We start from the raw sequence: 21,419 nt of genomic DNA, 5'->3' as shown, positions 1-21,419 counted from the left end.
CATGTGCTACAATGTTGGTGGTGTTATCTTCTTTCATCAGAATCATCATATTCTTATTCGATATTGCCATGGTTTTGGTATAAACATGAATGTGGAATTTACATCTTTGTGGACCTTATTATATGCCACCAATTTTAAGAACATTTGTAAGATGCAAATCATGGGAGATTCAAAGTTTGTCATTGATCAGTTGGATAACAAGGTTTTCATTGAAGCCCTTGTTTGGAACATATCATATGGAATATCTGTAATGAATCATACATCTGTTGACCAAGATAAAATATTGACACGATATTTTGTCTTTAGAAGCACTACCAGAGTCAGATTCACTCTCCGCCTTACTTGAATCTTTTTCCATATTTTCATCTTCAGGTTCCACATTGTTCATTTATGTTAGGAGATTCAATTTCATCCTTAGGTCACGAACACTTGTCTAGCCAAATCCATAATTTGTTTCTTGAGTGCCTCTCATTTTGCATTGTTATTTTTGTAGCATTAGACAGGTTTTCTAGTCTCAACTTTGGTCAGAGACGCTAAGAAACACATGAACTCCAAAACCCAGAAAAAGTTTCAGGAGAAAACAGCTAGAGATAGCTCAATTAAGTTAATTAATCAGTAATTAAATATTTCCTCAATCTAACTTAGAAAAAGTGATCAACTAACACTAATTAATTGAGAAAGGTGAGATTTATGTAGAAACTCACATGGATGGACTTAGAGATGATCTTAGTTGTTGATGAGGATCTAATCATAGTTATTGATTCACTAATGAGAAATTATAAGAGTAGGTCGATGGGGTTGAAGATAAGATAAGATAAGATAATTATAATTATGTCCAACTATTGACCACAAAGTAGGTCAAAGGGATTGTTGACTACAATGATCTCCATACAATGCGGGATAACCAAATGGTCTCCTATAAAAAAATACAATGAATGAATATAAAAGGTAAAATGCAGGACAATAAAAGATACAATGTATGGAATGCCTTAGAGAAGAAGATCCATGAGCTAATGGGTCGAGGGTCAGACACATCTTTCCTAACATCCGAGGTTAAATGAAGAACACTGAAGAAAACTCCAAAAAGTTTGTTGGCTCGATGAAGGGTCGGTGGAAAGTGTGGATTGTCCACTAAATCGTTTCCTAGGGGATTTTGTGCACTGTTGAGGTCTGGAGGACTTAGTCTGTCTCCCAGGAACGAATCTGAGATGGATTTGCTACTGAAATCTCATGTGGCAGGGTTAGGTCTCATGGGTCTTTACTGATCTAGATTCTGGATATGAATTGGTATCAATCGGTCTCTTGGTACCCTTGTCTGAAGGTAGTACCCTGAAAAATGTCCTAATCCTCTGTGTGGGGTCTGGTCTAATGGGAGGTTGAATAATATGCGCTTGAAACCTTAGAGCCTCTTTCATATATAGGGCCACACATCTTTGATCAGGATACTAAAAAAATTCGGCAAGGGTCTAAGAATCTCTGAACAAGCAATGGAACCTTCCTCTGATCTCGTAGTAGAAGAGGGCATCCAAAAATGAAGTTCACCTCGGTCTCCACTTCCTGTAAATAGCATACTTGGCAGATTATGTTTGGTCTATCAATCTGTAATGCCCATATTTCGAAATACAGCAAACATGTAAATACTCATAAACTGGGAAAACAATAATGCATAAAAATGTAATCTGCACATACCTGAACTGCTAGTTGATTGCTGATTCTGCTATTGAACTGGCGATCCCGCTGCTGGTGATGCCGTGACTGTTTTGACCCAATTTTCGAGAGGCCAATACCACCCAACCAGACTGAGCAAACCTAGCTGCTCAATCCAGAAAGCTCTCCACAGAGGCTCTCTGTCCCTTCGTGCCCAGAACCCTAGACCACTTAAAGCTCTTCAATTGATAATTCCCTTCTCCCGGTTTCCTGCTAATGAATTTATGCTTCTCGTTCTCTGCTACCCCTCTCTGGTTTTTCCCCCCTTTCACCGGTTCAGACTAGTGATTTATAAAGGCAGGCTTGGCGGTGGCCACCCTCCTGCTTCCAGACACCGCTCTTCTACCTCCTGACACGACTCCGCATGCAATTTAACCCTCTGAGATCCTGTCCTGGCAAAGCCGCTCTGCCATAACTTCTCAGCTGGTTCGACGCGCCCTGGTTAATGGTTTCGGTAGTGCGTTTTAGGTAGGTTAACGCATAGTCTTTTTATGAGTCCATTTATATTTATATAACATTTCCATTATAAGTGTTTTTTTTTCCACTGGAAAAATCCGTAATATTTCATTATAAATATGAAAGATTACATATGTAGATGCTTTGTCGCATATGCCAAACTGTTCAGTGCATTTTCAAGATATTTGCAGATCAGTGCTGTATATCTGTCTGTTAATTTCCATTATAAGTGTTATATAGTTAAATGATATCCTTTTTTTTATAACATTTCATATTATATATGTTATAAAGTTCAGTTATGATATATATTTTATATATTTATATTATAAGGTCTAATTATATATTTTATAAAATTTAATATATATATATATATTAAAGTTTAAAATTTTATTAATGGGTCAATTTAGATGGGTTGTTACACAATCTGGCGGTTCATCTCTACCTGAATTCTATGAGAACCTACTCTAAACTGGCCTAGAGGAATGCAAAGGGCATGCATCTACATTTATTTTTTAGCCTAAGTATTCTTGACTTAGCCACATGCACTAAAAATCATGTTCACACTTGGTTTTTGGTAAACTAGCACGGTGGACCAACTTTCCCTTGTATTTTGCCTTTAAAGGCTTAATATTATGGAAATATTGGTCCAACCACTTTCCTAAACCATTTATACATCTAAGTGCATGTTCACACCTAACCACACCTCATCCACTTGAGTTATTTGAGGATTGGCGCCCCACATGAAGATTCCCCCTTAAATCAAGGGATTTGGTCCCCCAGACCATTTTAGCATGTTTTAAAGTTGTCTTCCTTGGGAAATGCACCCCTCCTCATGCTTTCCTCGTGGTTGATAGTTGGTGTTAGCGCTTGAGATTTCACCCTAGGCTGAGGAAGGTAAATCTTCAAGGCTACATCAAACCATTTCACCTCGTAGCTAGCCCTACGAGGTATGAGAAGGCTCTCTCGGGTCAGATTCGATAGATCTTTCAATATGATTAGGCTGACCAATTAATAATAAAGATTTTAGGCTAGTAAATTGATAAGGGGGGTTGATTTGATGATTTGTGGGGGTTTTGGTGGCAATTGGTGGAAGTGCAATTCAAAGTGCGGGGATTGAGCACAGTTTTCACAGGGGGATCTAAGGGGCAAGGTAGGAATGAGTGCTGATGTCTTAATCTGAGATGGATGATCAGAGATGATAGAGGAGAAGCTAAAGAGGGCAAACACACAATTCGAATCCTCTCTAGACAGTAGAAAACATTAAAATTGAACAAACTAAAAGCTGAGCATGTCAAAACATGAGTTCAAACTTTACCACTTCATCTGTCCAATTTAGAAGCATAAGAGAGATGTGAAACACATAAACAAACTTACAAGAACATGTAGAGAACACGCCATCAACAATCAGATCCACAAGAATCCTCAAAGATGTCTGTAAAACCCTGGCTTTCCTTGCCTTCAATTGCAGAAATAGATGCACAATATACAATAAAGCTTCCTTACACAAGAGTCCAACCATGAAAATGAGAAGGAGAGAGCATAATATAGACCATCTAGACCATCTAACTCCTTTCCCCACCTCTAGGGGTCGAGCTCAGCTTCCTAGGAGCAGTTTGAACAAATTCTAAACTAAGAACTAGAAAATAGGCAGCCAAACAACTTGCCTCTATTACTTAGCTAACTCATCCATGCATTAATTTTTCACTTTTTACATCATGGAAGCTTCTAGAAGGGTAAAGAAAGATAAAATCTACCAAAGTGCCATGAAAATATTACATTTATCCTTCATCTACAAGTAAAAATAGTCAACCATAGTCAAAACAGTGTTTTTTGACCAAAAATGTGAATTCTGGCAAATCTGGAAGTTCTGGTCGCGCCCCTGGAAGTTCTGGTCGCGCCCCTTCACAGCTGTTTTTGAGTGGGTTCCACTGGTCCAAATCAGGTGCAAGATGGCTCATTGGAAAGCTTGGCCTGTCTACTTTCCATCCCAAGTGGAATTTCTGAATTTGGTGTTGATTTGACCCCTCAAAAACCATTTCTCCCAAGGTCACTTTCTGCAACTCAAAAAGTGGGCAGAAAGTCATTTTTTAGGTGTATTTTGAGCTTTTGGAGGCTCAAAACTCAAAATCAGGCTTCTCCCAAGTATTGGTAATTTTTCTTTTTGAATTCCCTTTCCAAAAATGCCAAGTTTTCAAAATTCCGAGCAGCCCTTCAAACTGGTCTCACCCGGGGTGAGACCAGTTCTTGGGAAAAACCTGTAAATTGCACAAAAAATTCACAAATGACAAAATTTTCTCCAAATTTCTTGAAATTTGGGCTGGGAGTCCCCAATCAAGTACCATGCTCAATCAAAGAGGCTTTGGCCAAAATTTGGAGTGGATCGGGCGTTTTCCTTCGTTTTTGTGCTTTGGCCAACCGTCCTTGGAGCACCTTCGTTCTCGCCGGTATTTTTGATATTTCTCTCAAACCATGACACCTGTGTAAAAAGTGAAAGAGGTTTTTCTTCCTTGGCATGTTGTGGACAAAAACCTCTCTCAGTTTTGCAAAATTCATCTTTGATTGCTCAGAAACAGCTTTTGAGTGCAACTTGTCCCGATGTGTGAAACAAGGGATTTTGTCGAAATGAAGCGGAATGAAGGGGACAGAAGGCTTCTAAATTCTTGGGGAAATTTTTGGGAGTGGGGAAGGATGTTAGGAAACAGGGGAAAGTGGAATCTCAGTGATTGAGCGAGGGGAAGGGGTTCAAAAGGGCAAAACACAGGCCCAACCTAGAAAATTGCCAGGTTGTAGCTAGAAACTAGGGTTTGTGCAAAAATGAGGAATTTGGCGGATCTAAGGGATGGGAAGTGTTTGATAAGGTACTTTAAGGATAGGGGAAGGTGTATGAACATCAGGAAACAAGTTTTGCCGGTGATTTGACCATCCAAGAAAAATTGCCTTCAAAACCCTAGGAGAGGGGAATGAGCTTGCCAAGGCACAACTGAAGCATGAACAAGATGTAAAATGACTCATTAGACACTGACATGATAATGACAACCCTCTGAATGATGATAGGCTCAGCTGAATGATGACATGGACTGACATTTGGGCAAACCCTAGACCTAATGGCTAGTGACCAAATTTTGGCTTGAAGACTCACTGAAATGACAAAATTTGACCTTGACACTTCAAAATCACTTTGTAAGAGCACATTTGATCACTGTAGGAAGGCTGGAAAGACTGACACTAACATTGGCTCCAATGGGGATGGTAGCTCCTTGGAGGTGCCAAGAACCTCAGACCTCTTGGGAGAGCAGACCAGTGTTTTATTCATTGGGCAATGGAGTCAATTTATTCACATGTGACCAACTCAAAAACAACTTTATTTGACTTTGACAATTGACTGAAACTTAACTGATGCTTGACTCAAACCGACTCGATGGCAAACTGAAATAACTTGAAAAACTTACTCAACAGACCAAACACAAATGACTCATGACCGACTTAACTAAAACAAGAACTTACAAAGCTTTTTGAAGGGCAGCAGTCCATCAAGATTTGAAATCATGATGACAACCACCTGTGTTTCTTACAAGACAATATACATCAAACTATATCAAAATGCCAATGCAACCAATCAAGCAGATGCCTTCTTGATTGATTCTTCTTATCAGATCTTCTGGTCAACATTACAAACCTATCCCTGGGCATCCAAAAACATAGCTGACCGTGATCTCCTTCATCACTGAACACTGCAATAAACACTATCACTGCTGGCTGCAACAAACTTGCTAGAGGATCGTGAAAAACATGAAGATTTGCCACTGCTACCACCTGCTGAAAGAACAAGGTATCCTTTGCTTCAAATTCTGATATGCCTTCATCATGTGCTTCGGAAAGAGTATGTTCCTGGTCCTCAAAAAATTCTGAACACATGGATGAGCAGATCTCTTCTTGGAAAAACATTTCAGCACATGAAACATATGAAGAATCTGAAAGGTAATCCTGTATGCTATAATCTTCGGTGGTCAGACAATATGGTAGGTGATCTTCATATGATATGACAGCCGGATTCTCATTACATTCTTCAATCATAAGGAAAGAAACTTCAGCTGATTCTTGATGTGCAAAAATGACATTTCTATCATCTACCATAAATTCATCCAAAGGAACTGTTTCACTTACTTGAATGAAGATCTCATCTTGATTTTCATGAACTGACTGAATCACCTCCTCATGCAGGCTTTGCATGCTGTCTTCTTCAGTGGGCAGATCTGAAATGAGCTCTTCTCTTTCACCATCTTCAGCCATATAACAAATTTCAACCTGCTGATCTATAAAGCTGCTTACAAGACTGTCATCCTTTTCAGAAGAGGAAGAAGGTCCACCATCATCTTCTTGACCATGTGTGCACTGCAAATCTGCATTAACTTGAGCTGGAGCAAGACCTCTCAAGAGCTGATCTATCTCCTCTTCGGACAAAGGAGATAATGCCTTTTGTTTTCTTCTGCTCAAACAGTGATTGTCTTTATTGATTTCAAGTGAAGGAGTATACAGATTTTCCTCATACTGCTGATCCATTTCATGCAATTTCTGTTGATTGTCAAGAGGCGAAATTTTTTCATTTTCCACCATACTAAGATCTTGGTCCTGCTGCAAATTTTCATGATCGTCTCTATGGGAATCCTCTAGGTTCTCTTCATGTTGCTGAAATGGATTCTCATACAAAGCCTCCATGATCTCAACATCCATAAAATTATCATCTTCATAATACTTCTCAAGGCTTTCAATAAAATTATGTACATGGCTACAACAGTTCTGAACTAAAATCAAAGATGGATATGATTCTTTATACTTTTCAAAGAACACGGTATGAAAATCCCTTAAACAATAAATTGAAGCAGATGGCAAACTTTCATACCAGAAGCGGGCTTCATCTTCCAGAGTAGCCATAAACATTTTCATCAAACAGTCCTCAAGAAAATTGATCTTTAACTTGCGAACATGCATATGAAATCTAAGCAAATGTAAAGCAGCATCCTTCTTACCATCATCACTAAATGTAGGCAAATTCCTTGACCAATCTACCTTGGGCATCTTATTCGGAAAACCTGGAATGTGATCTCGGCTCAAGGGAGCATATCTTCTTGCAATCTGATCCATCTTGAGAAATCTCAAAGCTACTGATCTCTCTGCAGTGAAGTCACCATGAAGCACAGGTTGTTGGATTCTTCAGTGAAAGGAGTCGCCAGTGAATGACCCTTAGATCCCCCTGTGAAAACTGTGCTCAATCCCCGCACTTTGAATTGCACTTCCACCAATTGCCACCAAAACCCCCACAAATCATCAAATCAACCCCCCTTATCAATTTACTAGCCTAAAATCTTTATTATTAATTGGTCAGCCTAATCATATTGAAAGATCTATCGAATCTGACCCGAGAGAGCCTTCTCATACCTCGTAGGGCTAGCTACGAGGTGAAATGGTTTGATGTAGCCTTGAAGATTTACCTTCCTCAGCCTAGGGTGAAATCTCAAGCGCTAACATATTGGCGACCATACTGGGGAGAACAAACTTGTTTGTGGGTTGATGTGTTTGTTTCATAAGTCTTAGACGGAGCCTGAAGTTACGCCAGGTAGCCTTCGAAAACGCTCTTGTTTTACATCAGCGTTAGTAGATAAACGCTGCTTCAGTCAATCTCCGTGAGCTTGTGAATATAGCACTTCATTTGCTTTTTACCCCAGTACTTGTATCAATGTCAGATCTGATGCTGATGGTGGACAGCAGTCAGATACATTTGCAGGCTGAATCATTCACCTGGCGACTCCAGCTCGATCTAGACTTTCCAGTGCCTGTTGATATGTTCATGCAATGGTAGGGTATGTGGAAAACCCTGCACTGTGTGAAGCTCTAAACGAATTTAGAGAAAGCTTAGTGGATATTGAAATTAATGAAGAAGTTTTAAGTTTTTTCCTTCAATGTTTGAAATCTCCTAATTATCATCCTAGCGTCTGTGAGTTACTTGTTGAAAGAATCGAGAAGGAGATTCAAGATTTAGATGAGCAGATCCAGGCTTATGATTTCCAAGACCCTAAAAAGTTCTTGGAAATCCTCCTTCCTTCACAACAAGCAATAACAGACTTGCCTATAGAGGTATACATTGATAATGTGCAGCTGGAGGTATGCATCGCAGAGTTGGGGCAGCCAACAGAGTCCGGTGTCCGTGATCCTATTGCGGCATATATGGAGATATTTTTCACTCTGATGGACAGATCAGGCTGTCTTTTCCGTGACCGGGCTCAGTATGTGCATGAAGGGCTGCCAGTAATTGCATCTGGGACTTCGTGGCAGCATTCTCAAGCGGCTTCATTTCCAGGTTTACTCGAGTGGTTAATTTGGCATTTTAGCATTACTTGATCTATTATTTGTACAGCAGATTAGAGTAGGTTTTGTAAATAAATAAGCAGCCATAAGGGCAGCATCTTGTTTCAGTTGGCTTTTAGTTTGATTGAGTTAAGTTTCAGTGTGAAAATAAGTCTTCAGCTGTGTTGATTTGTTGGAAAGATGACTCCATTGCCCAATGAATAAAGCACTGGTCTGCTCTCCCAAAGTTCTGCGGTTCTTGGCACCTCCAGGAAGCTGCAGCTGCCATCCCAAATGGAGCCGATGTTAGACTCTGTCTTATATCAGAGATTGATTCTTCTTCAAAACCCTGTTTTGAAGAAGAAATCATTAATTTGTTGTTTAAATTTGTGTAATTTATGCTCCAGCTCTTCAAAAGGCAGTGATTGCAGCTCCTACCTCTGTAAAAGCACAAAGAAAACAAAGCATACATCAGACTCTACTGTTGATGAATTTGGTCAAGTTTTATCTTCATATGGTTTCAATTATCATGGTACAGAGGTTCTCTACAGTGGCACATCCAGTCATTCATTTCGAAGCTTTGCAGGCCCTTAGAGCAGCAATACACAATTATCCATCCATTATGTCTTTATGTTGGCATCTAAATTCTTCAACTGTATTGGGACTACTTGAGTCATCTTATTTTGACATTGGCGCACATGCAACATCGACAAAATTCTGCAAGGGAAACCTCCAGGCAAAATCTGAGACCAGTTGATGACAAAACAATGCCGAGTGCTGTAAAGGAAGATTGGGATTCTCAAAGTGATAGTGTGCCAAATATCAGTCCTGTAGTATCAATGTTTCAGTTAAAACAGATAGTATCAGCTGACAGAGAACACAAAACACCTAATGGAAGGTCTGATATTAAGAGATGAAGTGAATCAGAAGATAAAGTTTCAATACTTCCGTGGACAAGGAAATCCAAAAAGGTGACCATGCCACTGGGGCTTCAAGCGTTTATGATGAAGTAGGATCGAGGACATTACTTGGTTCTGGAGTGGCTTGTATAGATTCGGAATCAAGCTCATCTTCAGGACTCATCTTATCTGAGTTTGCAACAAGTAGAAAGCACAAGTCCCTTATTTCAGATTATCAAAGAGGAACAACTTGGCCACAGAATGGTCTACCCTCAAATCCATTTCTTTCCGCTTTAATGTCTGAAAGTAAGTATAATGGTTATACTTTGCCTCACTTTGCTGACAGTGATCATTCATGGGATATGCCATTATTAAAATCTTTTGAAAGGGCTGCTATCCATAGATGGTGGCCATTCTTTGGATTATGAAATTAGTCGCTGCAATGAAAGAAAATATCCATGATGATAGCCTGTACAAATTTCTGGGCCAGATGTTTGATGCAGATGTTCTAAATGTAGAATTTGGTGGTTTTCCAAAGGTCCAAGGATATGTTCAATTAGGGTTGATTGAGTTACAGTGCTTTGTCCACGCATACAGTGCTTTGTCCACGCATACAGTGCTTTGTATACAGTGCTTTGCCCACGCTCTTACACAGTATTTTGTTAGTTGTTAATGGACGTTGGTGTTTATCACAAAATGAATGTACTCTATTGAATGAATAAAAGGATTGGGTCTTTAAAGATAATACACATGGGCCTGGAAGAGGCGGATTGAAGGTCTGATCTTATTTTCAGAAAGTGATTTGGAGAATATGACTGGAGGAAGTATTACATGTATTCTATGGATATCATCTACCGTGTGTTAATGAATTTTTTGGTCCATAAATTCTGCTGGAAAGTGATGATTGCAAAGGAGCTGTTTGTCAAGGCATTTATTTGTCAAAAACATGTTAACAGGAACAGGAAGGAGCACTATAATTATGAATTGCACGTTTTTGGTGAACAAAGGAATTAATTGCAGTCAGGAGTTCGAGTTAAAGTCTGTTGCCATATATGGAAAGTTCACTCTGGCTCGCATGGCTTTCAGTTATATGGATCTTCGTTATCTTCAACTAGTAAAGGAAGCAGAAGTAGGATAAGCAGCGATCATTCTTCAAATCACCAATATTCAGTGTCCGATAGCATTGTTTCTTATTTAAGTAGTCCATCTGACAGTTTCCATGGGCAGCATTGGAATGCATTCGCGCAGGGAATCAGCAATGAAAGCCAAAGAGCAGTTTCTTCTACAACAGGACTTATTCCTTGAACTGAAAGGGGCCATGGCATTTTCAAAGCAGAAAACTAAATTCATTGATCGCCATTGTCACCTGCTGTATATTGATAGAGGTTGGATGACTGTTGGAGCGTCATTTTGACATGGGATAAGAATTGTTAGCTAGAACCAAGATTGGGATGTCTGCCTTAGTTGAAACTCTGGCTAGAGACACGCAATCTCATTTTGGTGCCGCTGTTTGTTTCTATCGAACGAGATTCGATCCATAGGTTTCGTATGTCAGATGAGAAGTCAAATAAAAAATCATAAGCCTGTGTTTATGCTGATGGAAGCGGTTTGGAAGCGGTTTAGACAGCGCAGGCAGAAACAGAGTATCTATATATTGTAGATAAGTTTGATGGTGGCGGTGGCATCAGAGTAAAGCAGCAATATCTCTACATGGTTGCTTTAACTTAATAATCCCATATTCGTTTTTCTTCTCGGCATTCTTCAAGCGTTGTTCCATCCAGGGGTTGATTTCCATTATTGTGATAAGATGCTCTGCCAGATAGCGCTCTCCCACCCATACAGATGCGCATAGTAAGGAGATTGGTTTATTGAACAGATTACATAGCATCCAATGACACCAAAGCTTGCGTGAGCGCCATAAACTTCTTTGCGAGGTCGTGAAGCCTTTAAAGGGTCGGTTAGAGCTATTGTTACCTGAAGGGAGTTTGAATTCATGTCACTCTTTTGGTGAACCTTGTTGGTCCTTTATTGCTGCTAGTGTTGAAGAGGTTGCTAAATTTTTTCAAGGAACTGTTGATAACAGAGATAAAGGCATAATTTTGAAGGATTTAGATTCAAAATGGGAACCTAGTGATCGCAGTGGAAAATGGCTCAAGTTGAAACCAGATTATATAAACACCGGATCTGATCTTGATGTTCTCATCATAGGTGGTTATTTTGGATCTGGACGCCGTGGAGGAGAGGTGGCACAGTTTTTACTGGGTCTTGCACAGAATTCGACTTCCAGTGGTTACCCAACAAGATTTCTCTCCTTTTGCAGAGTTGGAACAGGCCTTTCTGATGAAGAGTGTGATGTTCTTGTTAACAAACTTGAACCTTATTTCAGACGACATGAAGATAATTCAAAATGCCCGCTTGCTTGTAGAGAAAATTAGAAAGCCTTTAGAGCTGGATACAGATGGTATTTGGTGTGCATTGCCAGGGTCTTTTCCTGAAAACTTCAGCTTTAAAACCATTTTTGACACAGTGAATCATTTTTTCGGCTCCTCAGATAATTCCTTATCGGTTCAATTTGCCAAAAGTCATGTTAATGTTTCTCTGTTTTGCTATCAAGACTATATTGATGTGGAGCTCCAGGTGGCATACGATCTTGTTTTTGATGCTGTTTACACACCAAAAGTTACTAGATTCTTACGAGAAGCAGAAGAGTGCCAAGGGTAAACGTGTAATGCCACCGCTATTCAAACGGTGCCAGAACAACAAAATAGGATTCGATTCCTATTTCCCAGACTTTAATCAATGCTTCAACAAGATCTGCGCTCTATATGGCTGCCTTTGTCATTCAAGCAAACTGTATCATGAGTATGCCGCGTGGCATGTTTGTGATTCTGTACTTGTAGAACATTTTGCCACCGTCAAATTTCATGTGGTATTTTTAAGCACCAAATCCAGGTCCTCATTCACGCCACAAAGATATCAACCGCAAACAGAAAAATAGGAACTAATTTCCTATTTCAAGACCGCAGAAACCAAAAAGAGATGCGCTCCAGCATTTATATTTTTATTAGTCAATCAGAGGATTTTTAGGGACATGGTACTGTTTTATGATAGAAGGCTGTTTTCTTTTCGAATTTTTTGTAATTTCAGTTTCAAACAGCGCCCAGATTGTGGGTCAATCTGTTGTTTTGTTTTAGAATAGTTTATAAAAATAATGATTTTGTAATAAAAAAGTTGGAGAGAGTGAGGGAGAGAGGGGAGTTTTTTCTGAGCGCTGGGAGCTGCTGGAGAAGCAGAGAGCTTTTTATTGTACAGTTTTCTGCAGAGAATTTAATGGAATTTCACAGCTCTGTTTGCTGAGATTCATGTGGTATGTTGATTTAGCATAAGTTTTTCCCTTTGTCTCATATGTAATCAGTTATATTCCATTTCATTTCATGACCCTTTCAAGCTGAACAAATGAAGTGATTAGGTAGGAATTCATAGTATTATATGCTCCTCCTATAAGTTTGTTCGCATTCGATGTTTTCTACTGTTTAAGGAGGATTCAGAGTTATTGTCTGCCCTCCTTAACTCCTCACCAGTCTTGCCATCCCGTTTGAAACCAGATTTGGTGTTAAATTGCATGCCTACCTTGCCTCAGTTGACAACCTGTGTAGTCATTATATTTTTCTGTTTGAAGCTGTGATTTTGCCCATGTAGCCCAGAAAAGCCCCGTCATTCCATTAAAAAACCCCAAAAATCATTAAATCAAACCCCCCTCATCAATTTACTAGCCTAATATCTTTGATCCTAATTGGTCAGCTTATTATATTATAAGATCTATCAAATCTGACCCGAGAGAGCCTTCTCATACCTCGTAGGGCTAGCTACGAGGTGAAATGGTTTGATGTAGCCTTGAGAGTTTGTCTATCTCAGCCTAGGTGAATTCCAAGCGCTAACAGTTGGCATAGGTTATCTTGATTCATTGTTGCTATTTTAGGCCTCCCTTTAACTTTTCTTAGCCTTTTCTAGTTTTTTACTAGTTTTTTCCTAGTTTTCTAGATTCGGCAATTTCTATATAACCACCTCCCTTTGGGATTAGAGGTTTGGTTGCTCATGTATTACTATTGTTCATTAATTTAATACATTGATTTTATGGAGCAAATTCTTTCTCTCCTCTCTTGAATATCATCAAATTACTTGTGTTTAATTTAACTAGAATTCTAGATCTATCGAAGTTTCTGCAGGAATTCTACATGGTATCAGAGCTAGTTCAAATCTAGTGGATTGTACACGGTTTTATTTGCAGGTATAGATCATCAAGAGGCACAGCAAGAAGCAATGGATCATCTCTCTCAGCCCACAAAACTCGTTCTAAATCCTTTCAATTACTTCGAATGGAAGACAGAGATCACTATGCGCCTTCGAAGCAACGGGCTTTACAGGGTAACAATGGGAACGAAGACTGAACCGACTCCTACAGTGGAGAAGATCAAGTATTTCAATAAATTAGATGAAGCAATTGGGCTGATATGCCCATCAAATTCCAGAGAAATCCTCTTTCATGTCAGCGGAGCCACTACTCCCGATGCGGTTTGGACCACATTGGAAGGACTATTCAGCAAGTAGGATGAAATGAGAGTGCATCAACTGGAGAATGAACCCATATCCCTCAGTCCAACTCATTTCAGCAACCTACAAGAATATTTCCCTAATTTTATATCTCTCCTCGTTGAACTTGATTCATGTGGAGTTAAGAAAGAGGAAGATCAACTCATCCTTTCGATTCTCTTGAAATTAGGCCCTGAATATTCTGTATTTGTATCGTCTTTTCAAGCATCTAAATTGACTCAGGAAAAATGGAAAATGCCTCCATTGAATGACTTCATTGCAGCATTGACTCAAGAGCAAGCTAAGTTAGTCCAAATGGGTGCCATCAAGTGTTCAAAGAACCAAGCACTTGCGGCTACTGATGCTCCAAAGAGCAGTGGAAGAGACAAGCAAAAAGGGAAGGGTAAATTTAATGAATCGAAGAAGGAGGGACTCGTACAATCTTCAGGGAGCTCTTCTTTGCCTGAGGGTAAAAATAAGAAGGAAAGAACACTTTGCAGCTACTGTTCCAAAGGTTTTCATCCCGAAGAAAATTGCATGAGGAAAACAATTAATGAGATGGCTAAGAAATTGCAGCAGCACAATCTCACTGTGCCCGAGAATGCAAAGAAGAAGGATGATAACAGAACGGGAGATGGGAGAGGGAGAGCACGATATGGTCATCATTTAATGGTTGTCACATCCACTCCATCAGCTTGGATCCTTGATTCAGGTGCATCAAACCATATGGCTGCATCAAAAGATGAATTTTCCTCCATCGAAGAAAGCACCAGATCCCCAATTTACTTGGGAGATGCCACACCTGCAAAGGTGTGCGAAGAAGGAATTGTAGACCTTGAAGGGGGTTGCTTCACAAATGTGCTTCATGTTCCCTCGCTGTCTACAAATCTTCTCTCGATATATCAGATCACTCATTCCAGCTCTGGAAGGAAGGTGGAGTTCACTCCAGACTCCGTAGTGATTACCAACATTTCCACGGGCTCACAGCTTGCACATGGAATTGCAGATCACGGTTCTCGTTTGTATTTCTTCTCCCACTTTGTTCCTAAATCTATTAGCACTGTATTTCTATCACAATCTAATGATATCAACAGGTTATGGCATGAAATATTTGGCCATCTAAACTATAAGTACTTGCATCAACTCAGCAAGGAAAACATGGTAGAAGGATTGCCCGCTATTAAATTCACAAGCGGATGCATTCTTGGCAAGCATCTGGAGCAAAAGTTTGACAAAGGGAAGGCACAGAGAGCTTCTTCACTTCTTGAGCTGATTCATAGTGACATCACAGGCCCATTCCCGCAGCCTTCAATCAGTAAGGCTCGATATGTACTCACCTTCATAGATGATTTCTCTCGCTTTACTTGGGTATTTTTTCTGAAATTAAAATCGGAAGTATTTGAATGCCTTATAGAATTTAAAGCACTTGCTGAGAATGAGTCTGGGTGTAAGATTAAGATACTCCGTACTGATAATGGGGGGGAGTATGTCAACAAATATGTGCAGAAACTTTGTATTGATGCAGGTATACAGCTACAACACACAGTGCCATATACACCACAGCAGAATGGTGTCGCGGAGAGGAAAAATCGGTCGTTAAAAGAGATGGCCAATTGTATGCTACAGTCCAAATCATTAGCTCCTAATATATGGGCTGAAGTTATTAATTGTGTAGCATACATTCAGAACCGCATTCCTCACAAAGCACTCAAAGGCACCACTCCATTTGAATGTTGGACCGGTAAGAAACCGAAAGTGTCGCACTTTCGCATTTTTGGTTCACGAGCATGGGCTCACATTCCGACAGATAAGAGGAAGGCTTTGGAGCCTCAAAGTGTTGAATGTATATTTTTTGGATATCCTAATAGTGTCAAAGGATATATATTGCTGGACTCTCACACTGAAAAGTTCCTTGTAGCTCGAAGTGTGAAGTTTGAAGAAGAATCACTGCATGATTTTTCAGCAGACCCTGCCGAGGAACCGCTTGTTGCCACTGATGAGGAGGAGTTCGAAACTTCTTCGAGCACTTCAAAGCAGCCATCAGAGAAGCCTCTTGGGTCTGATTCAGAGGATGAGGAGCAGGTCATGGCTGCTCCAACTCAGCTGCCAACTTGGGCAGAGAAAACCCTGCAAGATGCGGGTGAACTAGTCGGTGATCCTGCGGATGCGAGAAGGACTAGATCACAGTTTTTTGGGGCTCCTCAAGCCCTGGCTACCACCGAACCATTGATTCCCATACATTTCTATATGACACTTGGTTCAGATCCACATTCACACTCTAAGGCTGCTGGAAACCCGCTTTGGGAGGCTACCATGGATGAAGAGTACTCTGCTCTCATGGAAAACAACACATGGGACTTGGTTCCACTTCCAAAAGGAAGAAAGCTTGTTCGATGTCGATGGATCTATCGAACAAAGATTGTTGTAGATGGTGATATCAGAAAGTACAAAGCTCAACTTGTTGCAAAAGGATACTCACAGGTACATGGCATAGACTACACAGAGACATTTGCACCTGTTGCAAAAATGGACTCCATTCGACTAGTTTTAGCCATTGTTGCTTCTCGCAGATGGGAAGTTCATCACATGGATGTGAAGAGTGAATTTATTCATGGAGATCTCAAGGAGGAGATATATATGGAGTAGCCACAGGGATACATTCAGAACTCTTCCCTCGTTTGCAGATTAAAGAAATCTTTGTATGGCCTAAAACAGGCTCCCAGAGCCTGGTATGCAAAGATGGATTCTTTCCTGCTTTCCATTGGATTCATTCGATGCAAATCTGATCCGAATGTTTATTTTCTGCAACATGATGATTCCATTTTGTTGATATTACTTTATGTAGATGATTTACTGATGACAGGGAACCTTACCTCAGCTATTGATTCGACAAAATCAGCATTGCACGATCGATTTTCCATGACAGATTTGGGACTATTGCACTACTTTCTTGGTCTTGAAGTTTCTCAGTCTACTTTAGGGATCAAGATGGCATAGTCTAAGTATGCATCAGATCTACTTGTCCACTTTCAAATGACAGAATGCAAGCCAGCAGCATCTCCCTTTCTTTCGGGGATCAGATTTGAGGATGCAGGTACTACACCTTTGGTGGACAGTACACTATATCGACAGTTGGTTGGGAGTTTGTTGTATCTTACTCACACCCGACCTGATATATCTTTTGCAGTAGGATTTTGTTCTAGATATATGCAGTAGCCCCATGAGCTTCACTGGAATGTTGCAAAGAGAATCCTTAGATATGTGAAAGGTACTTCCAATTTTGGTATCTTTTATGTTGTAGATTGCCCACTTTCACTGATTGGGTACACAGATTCTGATTGGGTTGGCGATGGTACAGACCGCAAGTCCACCTCTGGTTATGTTTTCAGCTTTGGTTCAGGGCCTTTTTGTTGGTCTAACAAGAAGCAATCCATGATTGCTTTATCTACAACTGAGGCAGAGTATAGAGGTGCAATGAATGCAGCTACACAGGTTGTTTGGTTGCAGGGGCTTCTCTCCGAGTTTGGTATTCAGTATCCACTTTTGACTGTCATATTTTGTGACAATCAGGGGTCCATTCAGATATTGATTGATCCATTTTAGAGGTAGAGGACCAAGCACATCAAGATTCACATGCATTACATCCGTGAGCTGATCCGTGACCAAGTCATATCACTGCAGTACTGCCCCACTAAGCAACAGGTTGCAGACATCTTCACCAAGTCTTTCACTGAAAAGAAATTTTCAGAACTAAGAGCTATGCTTGGAGTGGTGGAGACTGTAGTGCCCACTCTAGTTTCCTGACCCTGATATGACATTATCTTAGTTAATTTATTCTTTGAGGACCTCGGGTTGAGGATCCGGACACATGACTCTATTATTAGTGATTGTGGTATTAGTGGTTGTGATGTTTATGTATGTTCTCCATTGACATTATGATGATGATAATATTAATAGAGAAAGTGCATAACCATTAATGTTACAATCATCATAATACCAATAGAGAACATACCTAACCCAGGTCATTACATCCAGATGAAACATCATCACCAGAGGTAGCAGAGGGCAATTTAATGCTTCTTCCAACACTCTTTCTCAAATATGAAACCCCAGAAATTGTCACCAACTGCTCCGAACTTGATTGAGTCATTGGTGAAATGTGAGAAATAGGCCCAGATTTTTCAGGTCTCAATATAATATGATCTGCACTTCTACACCAACCACGCCCTATTTTTTCAGCGGACAATTTCAAAAGAGGATTCCCCAGTGTTCATGAATATAAGATAATCATGCACATTGGTAAATCCAGCATTCCTAGCTTGATGCACTACAACTCCCGTTGTGATAAGACCTTGTGCCTTGCGACAAGGTCCACAGTTGCAGCACTGATTGCAGCCAGGACCGCAACCATTTCTGCATTTGGGACAGGCCCAGGCATTCCCCTCATGCATTTCAAGCAATATGTCCTCTCCATGCCTGTTCTTCAAGCACAAACCGCAGAACCTGATGGGGCAGCGAATACACTGAACATGGTCCTCCACAGTCTTCTGACGGCACCAGTGACAGGTTTGGCCATTCACAGAATCGTAGAGACAATTTCCCAGAATCCTCACTCAAAATAAATAAATAAATAAATAATGGTGTACCAGCAATATCAGAGGCCATTAATAATGTTAGTCCAACTGTATATATTTTCAACCATCAAAGGGAGATAAGAGAGATTCCGAGAGGTTGGGGGAAGGCCAAAACCAACTCATTACTACATATGGCCAAAAAGTGATATTTCACCTAGTCGATGGAAGCAGCAAAACTTCACATATATGCATTCTAAATGCTTTCTTGTATCAATTATTACTTAATGCTAGCCTGGACAAGAAAGCTGATAATAAAATATATTTTTCTCGTATCACCTATCTTTGATACTTTCCTCTGAAGAGGCCTTCATATAGAAGTTCCATGCTAACATTGCAGCACCTATTGCTGGTTCCAACTTTGGCCGAATTGGAAGCACGCCTGGAAAGTCTTTGGAAATACAACTAATTACTTCTTCACCTATGTCCCATCCCTCATTGGTCTCAAGGACACCACCAACCATAACAAGTGGAAAAGACTCCAATCCATCTTTCCCACTCAAACCCAGTCTCTGGACAACAGCTTTTACGCTGGCAGCAAGCTCTTGAACAGTAATGAGAAAAATATTCTGTGCCACTTTATCACCTGCTCCTGCACAAGCCTTTACCACAGGAGCAAGTGCAGCTATGCGGGCCCAAGAAGGATCTGCATAAGTCCATCCAATGACTTCATCTGGTGAGTGAATTTGGAGCTTCTATAGAATTGCAGAAGTGAGACTTGTGGGAGGCCCCCGTCCATCATGAGCTTTTACTACTGTTGTTAAAGCTTGAGCAGCAATCCCATAAAGTTAAATTGATTAATGATGTTTTAGCTGTCTTTCATAATTCTTAACTAATGATCTTTTGAAATGTGTCTAAATGATATTTCAAACATTTAGTCGAATGGATTAGGAAATTCAGGTTCTACTTCAATCAATATTGGTTTACACATACAGGTATTTCTCAGAGGTTATTTTCTTCACATATATATTTAAATTATAAATTTGCGCAGTCCATTTTTCTTTAAAAAATAAAAAATAAAATAAAAAAAAATTATGTTGATGATTTACAGCGAGATTCATGCAGAATTGCACCAGAATTGTACAACTTAGTAATAGGAGTACACTAGAATCCTGAATTAAGAAAAAAATATCTATCCTAGTTATTTCTTCTGTGTGATAGTAATTGGAATGTTTACCAAGCAGCTTAAATAAGCACTCTCTACAAAATGTAAGTAAATCTTAAGTGACTACCTTCTGTTGAATATCGATAACTGTATCTTTAATAAAGATGACAACCTAGACAACCTACTATTTGGGATAATCACTCTTTTTATTTCTTATATTGGACTTTATGTCACCAGCTATGTAGTAGAATTGAAAAAAAAATCAGTTGCTTACTGCCTTCACTGAACAAGAGGTTTTCTAAAATAAGGCGTCCACATGCACATGGAAACAAACATATTGATCTGAAAAAACAAGCTATAAAAGATAAAAGTTCAGAGTCCGAATTCATAATACTTCGTAATGCTTCTATGATTATAAGTAATACACCTTAATCTGAAAACCAACGGGGAAAAGGAACTTGCATTCAACATTGTTTGCAGAGGCAATGAAGGAAATGAAGGATTTATTCAAGTATTGGACCACAGAAGATGATTTGATACTCAAGAATGCAGTTGAGGTGATCTAGTTTTCTTGCTTGCAAATAGTACTTGCTTATATTTATATTCAGTTCTTGTTTGGTAAAGTATATTTATTCTCAGTAAATGTGATCTTGAGTGTTTATATCATATTTGAGAAATGTCTATTCCAACATGTGCATGTCTCTGTTGACAGTCAGCACGTAGATCGATAATCAGTGAGTGTAAGTTGGCAACATTTTTTTATTTGAAAAAAAAAATTAATACCTATAAAATGGTATCTTGCCTGAGAAAGACGGTTACTTAAAAAGTCTAGAAAAGTACTTCCAAAAGCAGGGAGCTTACTAGTTTTAGATTTTCCCTAACTCTAGATATTATTCAAAATTGAACCAAAGTCTTCATGCACATTATATTGAGTGATACATGTCATTTGGGAAGGTTAGCTATGTAAAGTTTTAACAAAAAATGGCCACACACCTCTAGTTATTCTTTGGTGACAACTGAAACTTTATGAATTCTTCATTTTCTAAGTGCAGTCTTCTCATCCTGAATGAGAGGCTACTCTTCTTCAATGGACAGTGGAGGGTTGACACCTGAATGCATTGCTTACAGGGATTTTGAAGCAACTGTATTTTTCTGCTTGAATTCTTTGTCCTCCTACTACGTCTCTTCTGAATTCATGCCTTTGCTTGTGGAATATATGCCCATCCAGAAGGGCAAGTGCTCTCTCCTTGAACCCTTCTTGTCACTATTTATTTTGTTTGAACTTTGTCCTGATAACCCATTTGAACCTGAGAGTATAAATTTTCATTAGACAGTTTTCTGCTCCTATAGAGATTGAATAAAAAAATAATAATAAACCAGAAGAGAAGAGAGAGGGAACCATACAGTTGGAAGAGAGAACTATCAAATATTTGTTCATTTAGGATCAAAATAGGTCTTCTTACATTTTTACAAGTGAACATGGAAAGAAGTTAGATAACATCTTTCCATAATTTCTTTTATTATGTTAAATACTTTAATGTACTTTTATATATGTAAATAAACTCCTATTCACTAAAGAATGACCATAAACATTAATTACACTAATGGCCATTTTGGAAAATACACCAAGCTTGTCTCTAAATTTAACAAACTTATCTGGACCCAGTGGCTTGGTAAATGTTTGCAATT

General features: G+C 39.4%; 1 long non-coding RNA gene and 1 pseudogene across 1 annotated transcript in view; both read right to left on the bottom strand.

Moving 5' to 3' along the window:
• LOC149173396 (uncharacterized) overlaps positions 1-21,038 on the bottom strand; it is a 124,853-nt gene extending 103,815 nt beyond the window's left edge. The window contains exon 1 of the long non-coding RNA XR_016259679.1: positions 20,724-21,038. This is a non-coding gene — a long non-coding RNA (uncharacterized LOC149173396). The remainder of the gene's footprint in view (positions 1-20,723) is intronic.
• Positions 18,655-19,410, bottom strand: LOC149173397 (uncharacterized; annotated as a pseudogene).
• Positions 21,039-21,419: the final 381 nt, after the last annotated feature.

This window comes from Pinus tabuliformis, chromosome 4_2 (genome assembly GCF_031772625.1).
Source record: "Pinus tabuliformis cultivar Carrire ecotype Pingquan chromosome 4_2, CPIR1, whole genome shotgun sequence".
Taxonomy (NCBI): Eukaryota; Viridiplantae; Streptophyta; class Pinopsida; order Pinales; family Pinaceae; genus Pinus; species Pinus tabuliformis.
This window is presented reverse-complemented; position numbering and strand designations above follow the sequence as displayed.